The sequence below is a fragment of the Apodemus sylvaticus genome, chromosome 7 (genome assembly GCF_947179515.1).
Source record: "Apodemus sylvaticus chromosome 7, mApoSyl1.1, whole genome shotgun sequence".
Classification (NCBI taxonomy): domain Eukaryota; kingdom Metazoa; phylum Chordata; class Mammalia; order Rodentia; family Muridae; genus Apodemus; species Apodemus sylvaticus.
The window spans coordinates 36,424,042-36,436,672 of record NC_067478.1 but is presented as its reverse complement, the minus strand read 5'-3'; the positions used below and the strand labels follow the sequence as shown (position 1 = coordinate 36,436,672).

General features: G+C 43.4%; 1 pseudogene; it reads right to left on the bottom strand.

The window, feature by feature from the left end:
• The window catches only part of LOC127689667 (zinc finger protein 717-like), a 39,481-nt pseudogene that overhangs the window by 25,749 nt on the left and 1,101 nt on the right, over positions 1-12,631 (bottom strand).

Sequence of the window (12,631 nt, the reverse complement as noted above, 5' to 3'; positions counted from 1 at the left end):
GCTGTGCCCCACAGACAGTCTGTCTTAGATGCAACGGGGCCTGGGGCTGGCCCCTCCCCTCGTTTCCCGACACGGGTCTACCTTGGAAATTATTTTTTGACCTGCATCCCTTTACCCAATGATTTCCTTTTCTACACTTATGGCATGTTCCTGGTGGACCACCTGATTGCCCGTTTATACTAGGCTTATTATCAGGACAATCACTTTTAAAATGACTCAGACTACCACATTTAAAACACCTTCTATTCCCTCGTCTCTGTGAAAGAATCTCCTGGATCGTGGTTCCCTGCAGCGCTGCCGCCATAGCTAAACCCTGATTATAGGAGGGACCGATTTCAGAACAAAGACGGATGTAACCAGCTAGGTCTGTCTTTCCCCTCTGGGGTCTAATGGCCTCCCGGCAGGCCGCATTAGCATTCTCATAGGCTAGTTGAGTAACCAGCGGATTCTCTACCTGAGAATTTCCAAAAATTCTATTAGCCGTTTTTAGCAATCGGTCTACGAAATCTTGAAAGAGTTCGTCGGGAGCCTGTTTCACAGCTGTTAGATTTCCACTAAGATCTCCCTTAGCTGATAACAGATTCCAAGCACGGTGGGAGGCCACCGCAATCTGCGCATACACTTCGATGGGAAACCCAATCTGGTTATTATTTCCTTCATATAGGCCTTCCCCCAGTAACATCTCCGCAATCCATTCTGGATGGCCTGCTTGAGTGTTAGTGGCGGCGGTTCTTTAGCTAGCCTCACGCCATTCAGAACTCCAAAGCAAGAAATCTCCCCCCGACAATGTAGCTTTGCACAGCGTTTTCCAATCCTGTGGAGTTAGATTCGACTCTATCACAGTATCCAATAACGCCTGTGTAAAGGGAGCTGTCGGGCCGTACTGAGCTACGACTAGCTTTAATTCTTTTATCACCTTAAATTCCAAGGTCTGATATTGTCTAATCACATTGTCCTGGTCTTCTATCTCAAGGACTGGAAAAGCAAAGATTTCTGACGTATCCTGCCCCTCCCCGCGGGCCTGGTTTATAACTCTTTCTAATGGGGACTGGCGGGTGTCCGAGTTATTGTTCTCTCTAGTATTAGAGACCCTTTTTAGCTCCTGTAATTCATTAGTCAATTTCTGCAATTTAATTTCAAACTCTAACTTTTGTAATTGCATGTCCTTCTGGATCTCCCTCTGACATCAAAGTCACAGGCAGAGCAGATGGCGCTACGGGGGGCCAATTTTCTCCATGAACTTCGGTCGCTCCTTTCTCGGGATGAGCTATTTTTTTTCTTACAATAGGCTCATCCGAACTGTCTCTGTGTTTACGAGACTTAGGTTGTGGAGAATCTTCTATTACAGGGATCCTCTCTACAAGGCCTTTTACTTGAAAATCCTCACTTTCTTGAATAACACCTAATTCTTCCAAATCTCCTTCGTCTATGATGTCTTTAATCAGAGTCCAGAGGCAGAGAGTGATATTGTCTGCCTTGGCTGCCTTTAGCGAGTTACCAATTCTCAGCCAAGTTCTCTCATTTAACGTTCGTTTTTCTTGGAACCAAGGACAACAGGAATATATCTGGTCCAAGAAATCCTCCAATCTTTCTTCATCAAACCCTATCCCTTTCGCCTGAAGCAACTCTTGAATGTTGCGTGCGCAATTTTCACACGAACTTTCTTGTCCCATTTTCCCTATCTTTTCAACCCAAGCAGCCACTGTGCCGGGCTAACACAGTTTGCTTGAAAAACCGTATCCCTTCTGCACTCACAACGATAGACACAATTTTTCACTAGCGCTAGTTTTGACCTCTATGTTGCTTACCGTGCAGATACCATTCCTTTTCACCTTTCTTGCGAAGCTTCGCTGGATAGGGTTACCTCAGGAAATTCTCCCGTACCAGGTTTTCCCACGTTCAGGCGCCAATTATGTAGCTGCCAGCAGCCACATGTAAACCGGGTTACTTGTTGAGAGAATTTTGAGGTTACAGGGACAGGGGAGACGACAAGAGATTTGAGTCAAGGCGGGGATTCCGGTCAAGACTGGTTTTAATAATTTTAAGACAGGTTAAATAGTCTTTTGGGGGATCGACTAACCCCCCACAAGTCTGTGGCTTCAGAGGCGGTCCTGTGAATTCTCTGGCTCCAGGTCTCAGCGGGTCGTCTGCCTTCGGGCTGGCGACTCAGGTAAACACCGGCTTGGGGGCGGTGTCAATAGCCGAGGTGCGGAGCCTATTGTTCACAGAACAAAGGCCGGAGGTAGCTATCGGAAGTGTTGGGTGACTTGCCAGCCAGCTTAGTTGTGGGGGGGAAGGGGGGGAGGAGACAACCTTTCCAAAGGCCTAGCCAGGCCCCAGCCCAGTCTTGCTCCCTCTTCTTCTCCCCTATTCTCCCCTATTCTCCCCTCTCCTCCCTTCCTCTCCTTTCCCCTCCCCTCTGCTTCCTCTCAGCCTGCTGCCTGTGGATCAGGATTTAAAGCTTTCAGTCACTGCTCTCCACTACAGATGCTGGCCTGATGATCATGGACTGTAAGCAAGACCCCAATCACATGCTTTCTTTACAAGAGTTGCCTTGGTCATGGTGTCTCTTCACAGAACTGCTCATACCAAAGCAGGGAAATATGTCACAGACAACTAATGACAGCCAAGAGAGATGATTAGTCCATCCCAGGACTGAGGCCCTGATTGGTTATCCAGTACAATGTGGTCAGTCCTGTAGCCACATATATACAACAAAAAACAACAGATTGCCATCTACATGTTGTGCATTTATATAAGTGTGTGTATGTGTGTCTGAATCTGTGTGAGTGTGTATGTGCATGCACATGTGTAACAATAATAATCAAAGAAAAAAGTCACTCAATTTGAGATTGAGGTGTCAGACATGGAGAAGTTATAAGGAAGGAACCTGTGTTGGGCTAAGGGAGGAAAGGGAAGGGAAACGTGGTTTAATTATAGTTTAATTTAAAAGGCACTAAAAAAAATTAAAAGAGCCGTTTGAAAAAATAAAACTTGAAATAATCTTTCAGTTATAAGTTCCTAATAATACATAGGAAGGTCAAAAGGTCATTATTCCGACTTAGGTTTGCTTTCATCCACTTTCACAAACACCCAAGTCTCTACCATTCCTTGGGCAGCAAGTGTTTAGTCATAGTTCAGTGTGGTCCTCCCACTCTTTGTCCATTCTTCCTCCTGGACTCCATCCCACCAGGCCACACTCTTGCTTTCCAGATGTCTGTTTTGGCTTTCATTATTTCTTTTGTCTTGGCCCATATTATTCCTTGCTTTTTGAAATCAGCTGCCTTTGCAAAATACAATATCTCTAAGCTGTATCCAGGATGGAATTACTCTTTGTAATTGATACCTACCTTCTGAGAAGAAAAGAGCATTTCTCAAATTTTGTAGATGCTTAGGCAATTTTTCTCTGAAGTTTAACAGACTTAAGAACTGTTCTAGGAAAGTCGAGTTAGGTAAGAGGGAATAGGAATCCAACCAAGAAGTTAATTGGATAAACACAATTTCCATGAAAATACAAAGTAGAAACCAACCTAGAATGAAGAAAAAACTGAAGCCCATGAATATGGGGTGTGGGGCTGCTTCAAGAAGACTGTTAACCCTAAGGTACATGTTATGAAGGCCTGGGTTTGATTTCCAACACACACACACACACACACACACACCCTGCCAAAGACATCACCAACACCAAAGCCAATTCAGCTTGGGGAATAAAAAAGCAGGAGTAGCAACTTGTTTTGTTTCTTTCTTTTTTGCTTTTTGGTTGGTTGGTTTTTTTGGTGGTGTTTTTGTTTGATCATTTATTTTTGTTTTGTTTTGTTTTGTTTTAGGGGTTTTGTTTTTTGTTTTGTTTTCTGTTTTTTTTTTTTTGTTTTTTTAAGACATGGCTGTCCTAGAACTCAGTCTGTAGACCAAGATCCTTGAACTCACAGAGGTCTGCCTTCCTTGGCCATCTGAGTCCTGGGTTTAAAGGCATACACCATCCAGCAGCCACTTGTTTTCTTTTCTTTTCTTTTCTTTTCTTTTCTTTTCTTTTCTTTTCTTTCTTTTCTTTTCTTTTTTTTTTTTTTTGGTTTTTTGGATTTGTTTTTTTTTTTGGAGACAGGGTTTCTCTGTATAGCTCTGGCTTTCCTGGAGCTCACTCTGTAGACCAGGCTAGCCTCGAACTCAGAAATCTGCCTGCCTCTGCCTCCCAGGGTGCTGGGATTACAGGTGTGTGCCACCACCATTCGGCAGCAACTCGTTTTCAAGGGGAAGATAATGGACACTTGGCTTCATGTAGAAGGAAAGGAGGGTCACACGTAACTAGCCATTGACTTTTAGGATTTTTGAATGAAAGCTTTGCCACACCTTAAAAATAAGATAATAGGCTCTGACTGTTTTAGCTAAAGATGTTCCTCAGCACTACAAATTACGGCGGAGAAAGCTTATTTTCAGTACTTAGTATTAGCGAACTAGTGTAGTCCAGGACATCTACCAGACTCTGAAAGAGCTGAGAAAAGTAAAGAGCCACTGCTGGAGTTGCTGTTTATAGGTGGAGTATGAGAAACTTAAGCTTAACCCTGACTAGTTTACAAATAAATAAGACTCAGACTATGGTTATTTGGCTTTGACAATTACTGGGGGTGGGGAGGGGGTCACTGTCAATCTACTCTTCTAACTGCTAGCCTGGCTACCTCCCCAGAAGTGTATCCCAAATATTTGCGGTTTCTCCTGTCCATGTGCTCACGGTTCCTCTCCCCTCATGGGGGCTTCCTCCTCCTCCCTTGTTCCTCCTCTTTTTCCCCTCATCTCTCCCTGCTCCAACCAAGTCACTCCAAACTCACCTACCTCTAATCCCTCCTGTAATTGGCTGCAGCCAATTTTATTTAACCAATATCTTTAAATCAAGAACCAAGTTTACACAAAGAAAGCTATAAACATGAGATGTCACTCCTAGGCCTAAACCTTCAAGTATAGAATTTGCATTATAATACATAGCAATATACCAAACCTCAACAATCAAATGGATGCCCATGGCCAGCTCAGGTTGCCAGGGCCCTGTGACCTGACAAGGGAGGTCACGCAGGATGATGGAGTCTCATGGCCCAGGATGCAGATTACATCCTGGATACACCTGGGGACCCTGTCAGAAGTCCAGACTTGGTGGGAAAGAGGAGAGGAAGAGTCCACAGAGAGGAGGAGTCAATTATGTGTGTAATTTCACTTTTCAAAGCCTCATATATGTGACCAACAAATTGTTTATTCCGAGCTACTTCACAGGGCCATGGAAAGGATTAAGTAACACCATGCCTGCAAAATTCTATGCAGGACTGAGCCATGGAGACCAAGCCTGGTAAACAAAACACACCCACTGTCACTCACAGACCTCTGACAGCATGAAAACCTAGAGGCTCTGGCATTTGATGGGATGTGAACCCTCCGTCTTCAGCACCCATGCCCCAGGAGCTGGGGCCAAAGCCAGAGTGTCCTACCTGAGTGAGACTGTATATGGCAGCCTAGTAGGTGCCTGGTCTACCCACCAGGCTTTAATCCACCATGGGTGAAGCATTTTAACAGAACTAGAGGCATCACCAGAACATCAACGATCTCTCTGACCACTGCAGACTTTAAGACCCAGCCAGGAACCATTAGGCTACTGAGGAAGAGTTAGTACAGTTTCATCAGCCACACCTGCTTGTAAAGTAAGGTGTGGCTGCTTGACAGAGGACGACAGAGATGTATCTTGGGTAGCCAAGGGATGCTGTCAAGTCTCATGCACTCCCTTCTGGACACCAGTCAGCAACCCCTAAGGATGTTTACTCTCTCGACTCCAGTGAAAACCGACAACCAAACATTCTTCCAGCCAGGCCTTCCACACAGATCCTGGGGCTTGGCTGGTTCTCAGAGGTTGTCTAACTAACCCTAGTTTTTTAGTCAGCTTGACAGAAGCTAAAATCATCTGGGAATAGAGACCTTAAATGACAAAATGCTTCCCTCAGATTGGCCTCTCTCTCTCTCTCTCTCTCTCTCTCTCTCTCTCTCTCTCTCTCTCTCTCTCTCTCTCTCTCTCAATTTATTTTATTTATGTGAGTACATTGTGGTTCTTCTGGGACACACCAGAGGAAGGCATCAGATCCTATTACAAATGGTTGTGAGCCACCATGTGGTTGCTGGAAATTGAACTTAGGACCTCTGGAAGAGCAGCCAGTGCTCTTAACCTCTGAGTCATGTCTCCAGCTGCTCCCCCTCCCCAGTCTGCATTTTTCTATGCCCTCAGTTTGACCAGTTTTTGTGCATGGAGTATATTTTTACATCATACATTACATAGAACTGAACAATCCTGAGCCCTTGCTAGCTCAGTGTATAAGTTCATTTTATGCTTCCTTTTCTATGGTCCTTTGTCCTGGGTCTGCAACGTGAAGGACAAATGGATACACTTTCCGTTTCCAAGCTGTTGCTACACTTTTCATTCCATAGTCTATTAGTATTAATCATCAGCTGCATGACTAGCTCATATATGAGACCCATATCTACAAATATTTACCAGACAGTTGCTATTGAAACTAGCCCATACACACACTGTTGTTATAGAACTTTTGGCCCATAGGACAGAATGCACAAGACTGGTTTCAATCAGAAGTTGGTCATCCTTAGTGTTTCAGTTAGGGCTGTTGCTGCTGTGATGGAACATGGTAGCAAACACAATGTGGAGAGGGAAGGGTTTATCTGCCTTGTGCTTCCACATCACTGTTATCATTGATGAAAGTCAAGGAAGGAACTCGGCAGGATCCTGAAGCAGAAGGTGATCCAGAGGCCACGGAAGATTGCTGCTTACTTATTTACTTACTGAAAAATGCTTACCTTGCTTTTTTTATAGAACCCAGAATAATTAGCACAGGGGTGTCTACACCCACAATGGGCTGGGACATCCCTCATCAATCATCAATTAAGAAAATCCCCAACAATCTGGCCTACAGCCTAGTCTCGAGAATAATGCTTCTAAATCAAGGTTCCCTCATCCCAGAGAGCTTCTATCAAGTTGCCATAAAACTAGCCAGCTCACTTAGGTAAGATAGAGCCTTAAACTCCATTACACTTGAGGTCTGAAGATCTGTCTGGAAACCAAGCCAAAACATCAGCTAAAATATCTTTGAAGTTTGAGTGCCATGAAGTCAAAATAAATAAAAGAAAGAAAGAAAGAAAGAAAGAAAGAAAGAAAGAAAGAAAGAAAGAAAGAAAGAAAGAAAGAAAGAAAGAAAGAAAGAAAGAAAGTGCCCCTGGTAGGTTGTTAGCCCCCTTCATCAAGATAACTATTTGTTAATAAAATTGATTAATTTCTTAGGCCCTAGTCAGACTATATCTTGGAAGCAGAATTGTATGTAGTAGTGAAGATTTGCTAAGATTGTTTTATTAATACAATGAGTGAGTCCCATATGCTAAGTGACAGCATTGGATTTAAGGTCATATAGATCTTTAAGGTCACAATGGTTTGGTGCTCTAGTTTTCAAAAACACCCAATAGCAGGCAGATTTTCCTTTGGTATATCTGGTATACCAAAAGATGGTATATCTGGTAGCCATCTCAGATCATTTATGTACTAATGTATTATGTACAGACATTGTGATGTATTCTCTTGCTATTAATTCAAATTCCTTTGAGTAAATGTTTTGGTGGCTTTATAACTGAGAAGGTAAACTTAAAGAGAAGGAAAGATTTATTTGGGCTCATAGATTCTGAGTCCAGAGTTTCTGATCCATGGTCTCTGGCTTAATTGCCTTGGGCCTAAACTGAACAGTACCCAGATAGTGTAACATGTGGTAAAAGAGACTGCTCACCTCAGGGCAGCTAGGAAACAGAGAGAAACAGAAACTATAGGCACGGGATCTAGCCTGCAAAGGTTCACTGCTAGTGACTTTCTTCCTACTTAGATTCCACCTCTTGAAAGTCCATTCAGCTTTAAATGGGATAACTCATCACTAAGGTTAAGATTTTCACCTCAATAGCACCAATAGCAGCGAGCCAGTACCTCAACACATAAACCTGTGTAGAGAGGTTCCATATTCAAACCCTGACAGACCTTCATCATGTGTAGCTAGCTAACCTTGAATTTGTAATCCTCTTTTGTTTGTTTTGTTTTGGGACGGGGTCTCTATGTAGTCCTGGCTCTCCTGGAACACCATATGGAGACCAGGCTGAGATCCTCCCGTCGTCTCAGCCTTCTGAGTACTAGGATTAAAGCAGTGTGCTACCACGCTCAGCATTTGCAATCCTCTTGTCTCAGACTTCCAAGTGCATCACACCTGGTGTCAATCTTAGTCTGACAGGCTCCATTAGCAGAGCCTGTGTTGTTCCATATTTTATGACCTTTGGTGCTTATAAAAATGGCCATGTTTGGGGCAATATTGACTAATGTGGCCAAAAGAATACCCACACAGAACACACATTATCCACACTATCTAAACTGGCTTAGTAACCCAGGATCTTCTTTCTTAATTATTGATACTTCTAAGGACAAGAATTTTGTCCTTGGACAAGGAGGTACCACCCTGAAATTCGTAGACTGATAAGACTGTGTGTCTTCTATGCTGGGATAATTCTGGTTTTGCGCTAAACTGTTAATTGAGTAACACCAGGGGTAGCAGTCTCATTATGCAGTCCACTCTAAGAATTATAGATGTCAAGGTTACCAAGAAAGCAGTGGCTCTCGTGGCTCACTACTTTCCCCACATAAAGAGATAAAGATGGGCTGGAGAGATGTCTGAGCGGTGTTAAGAGCCCTGACTATTCTTCCAAAGGTCCGGAGTTCAAATCCCAGCAACCACATGGTGGCTCACAGCCATCTGTAATGAGATCTGACTCCCTTTTCTGGTGTGTCTGAAGACAGCTACAAGTGAACTTACATATAATAATAAATAAATCTTTTTTTAAAAGATAAGATTAGTTAAACAGTGAGTATTTTCCTGCGTGGCCAGCTTGTCTTGCCTTACAGTGGCCTCAGAGTGGTGGTCCCATGGTTGTGGCCATGGGAGCTCTTTTCACTTGACTAGGGATGGAGGCAGTGTTCAGACACTAGAGGATATACATTCTTTTGTCTTTATTCCTCTCTCATACATTACATCCCCATCCCTCCATTCCTCCTAGATGGCCCCCTCCATTTTCCCTTCATAAAAGAGTAGGCCCAGAAATAACCAAATACAACATAACACCATAAATAAGGCTAGGCACAATCCCTCATATGAAGACTGGGTCAGGCAACCTCATAGGAGGAAAAGGGTCCCAAGAGCAGGCACAAGGGTCAGAGACACCTCCCCCAACTCCCACTGGGAGGAATGCCACAAGAACACCAAGCTACACAATATGTATGTAGAGGGTCTTGTGGAGACCTATGCAGGCTACCTGATGGCCACTCCAATTCCTGTGAGCTCCTAGGAGCCCTGCTTAGTTGATTCTGTGGACCATGTTGTCCTGATGTCCTTAACCCCTATTCCTTCTAAAATCCTTCTTCTTCTTCTTCCTCAGGGACACCCTCCCAGACCCCACCTCCAATTGTTTGGCTGTGGGTCTCTAGCAGATGAACATTCTTGTAGCCAAATAGAGAAGTTCTCATAAACTCTGGGGAGGGAAAAAACAACTATTGCCAAAGACAGTGGTATTCCAAGCACAGGCTGTGCAGGTGTCGTGACTCCATGAAAAAAAAAAGAAAATGGTCTAATCTACAACAAAGCACACAGTTTCATAGTCATGTGATGGTGGGCAGGCTGCATATGACTTCCTCTGTCAACACCCGCCTCCTCTTCTGTTTTAGCAGATGCCATGCTCATATTCTGATCAAAGACTTCACTTCTATTCTGTGAAGGAGCTCTTGTCTTTTCAAAGATTTGGCTCCTGGAATTCTACCATTTTCCTGCATCCTAAGGCCACACAATGTCTATGTCTAATACCACCCACTTCTATCTGAAAACACTCCTTTCCTTACACTCCTCACTACCTGCTAATCCACATCTGCCTTCACACCTTCAGATGAACAGCCATCGCTGCTCTGCTACAATGGGATGCCAACAATGGCCAACCCCAATGGTTGCTTCCACTATCAAACTCAGAGTCTTAGAAGCATTCAGTCCAGTTGGCTGATTTCTCACTGAAACACTTCAATTCTGGGATACCACATTCTCCAATTTTCCCCTCTAGGTGTTTCCTTGGTGAGCTTTTCATCCTCCACTGGAACTTTCCAGTCTCCAGTGTTCCGGGGCCCCTGGGCTGCACCTTCTCCTGTTCTCTATATGATTTCCTGGTGACCTCACTCGTTTCATGCTTCAAGTTACTTTCTTATGCCAGTGGCACTCAAGCCCTAACCCCACTCCTGAGCTTGAGACTCATGGATCAATATCCACAAAGATGAGACTTTTTTTTGAGTTCATAAATTTACTCTTTTTGTTTTTGTTTTTAATTCTCATAGGATTGGCAGCTGCGTGCCTTTTTATGAAGCCTCACTTTTACTAGGTAGTTCAGACCAGAGGGGGTGGGAAGTATGGGATCACTCTAGTGACACAATAGTATTCTTGCATATTTAAGATTATTTTTCTGCTTTGAAGTGAATGAATTGTGTGTATTATACTTAGCTTGGTGTATATATTTTCCTGTGGTTTTTCTGAAAGCTGCAATTGTGCCATTGATCTTACACATTTATTATGTAACCACTTCTTATAAGTACTATGTTTTCCAAGGTCAGCTACTACAAGACATCTGCACATACTGTGGCACTAATCCCAGGCCACTGCAATTGTAATAGCCCTTAAAGTCCTTAACCAGTCAGTCCACTAGCCTTTCTATGGTCCAGACCTTTCTCTTGGAGTCCAGTTAACAATTCTGATCCATTACTGGGCAAATGTAGCCAAATGTTGCCTCTAAAATTTAACAAAAGGGAAGGTGGCTCAGCTGTTAAAAGCAACTAACTGGGCCTGGTGAGATGGCTCAGAAGTTACAAGCACTGACTACTCTTCCCAAGGTCCTGAGTTCAAATCGCAGCAACCACAGGGTGGCTCACAACTATCTATGATGAGATCTGACACCCTCTCCTGGTGTGTCTGAAGACAGCTACAGTGTACTTACATATAACAATAAATAAATCTTTTAAAAAAACCTTATTAAAAAAAAAAGCAGCTACCTGCTCTTCTACAGGACTTGTATTCAGTTTCCATCCCCCACCGAGGAGCTCACAACCACCCGTTACTCCAGTTGCAGGGATTCTGACATCCTCTTCTGGCCTCCACAAGCACTGCACATGCATGGTACAAAAGAAAAACCACTTCACCCTCTTGTGCTTGATCTCAATTTTCTGTGAGGCACTGGGCCTGACATTCTCTTCCCTGCCAGGGTCCACTTTGCCTCTTTCCTGTTCCCACTGTTCACCATCAGTGCTTACCATGATGTCACTAACAACATGCTCTGATGACATGGTTATGAGGCTGGAGTCTCAGTAATTTTGAGATATTATTCCCGGCAGTGGTGGCACACACCTTTAATCCCAGCACTTGGGAGGCAGAGGCAGGCAGATTTCTGAGTTCGAGGCCAGCCTGTCCTACAGAGTGAGTTCCAGGACAGCCAGGACTACACAGAGAAACCCTGACTCAAAAAACCAAAAATAAAAAAAAAATTGAGATGCTATTAGTTAACTCAGATCTTCATTCATCCTTTTCATTTTTAAAGCAAGATGCAGTAATTTGGATATTCAGTGTCTTGCAAAACTCTATGTGTGAGAGGGTTGGTCTCCTGTTGGCAATACTGAAAGATGGCTGTATTTTTCCATTTCTATGACAAAGTACCCAAGGGAAACAACTTAAGGAAGCATTTATTTTAGCTCCTGCTTTGAGAATATAATCTACCAATTAGGAAAAAGGGTGATGGAAAAAATGGCTCCAAGACTGGCAGCAGGAGTGTGAAGCACTTGGTCACATGTCCTTCACAGTCAGGAATGAACACTGCTACCCAATTAGCTTTCCCCTTTTTTTCAGTTTTTAGTCTGTCTGAGTCCCCCTCTCCTCAGGGGTTGATGCCATCTATGTTCACCATGATCGTCTCTACCTGTTCAACTTCTCTGGAAACATCCACGCAGTTACACCTATATCTCTCACATATACACCCATATCTATATCCCATATTTATATCATTCTATGTCCTACCAAGTTGACAATGAACATTTGCCAGCCCATGGTAGAAACTTTAAGAAGCAGCTGACCAGGCCTTCAGGTCAGTGGAGGTGTACTTTTAGAGACTTCCGGGGCTCTGGTTTCTTTATCTTCTATTTCATTTCCTAGCCCTGAGATGAATACTTTTACTCTGTTGCACATTTCCAACATAATCCCCAGCCTTACCATAGGCCCGGCAGAATGCAGTAACCAGTTATGCACTAGAGATTTCAAACCATGACCAAAAATGATTCTTTTCTCTTTACAAAGGTTGATTACCTAAATCAGTGGTTCTCACCCTTCCTAATTCTGCAGACTTTTAATGCAGTTCCTCATGTTGTGGTGATCCTCCAACCATCAAATTATTTTCACTGCTAATTCATAATTTTGCTAGTTGTAAGTCATAATGTAAATATTTTTGCAGATATAGGTTTGTCAATGGGATCTCAACTCACAAGTTGAAAACC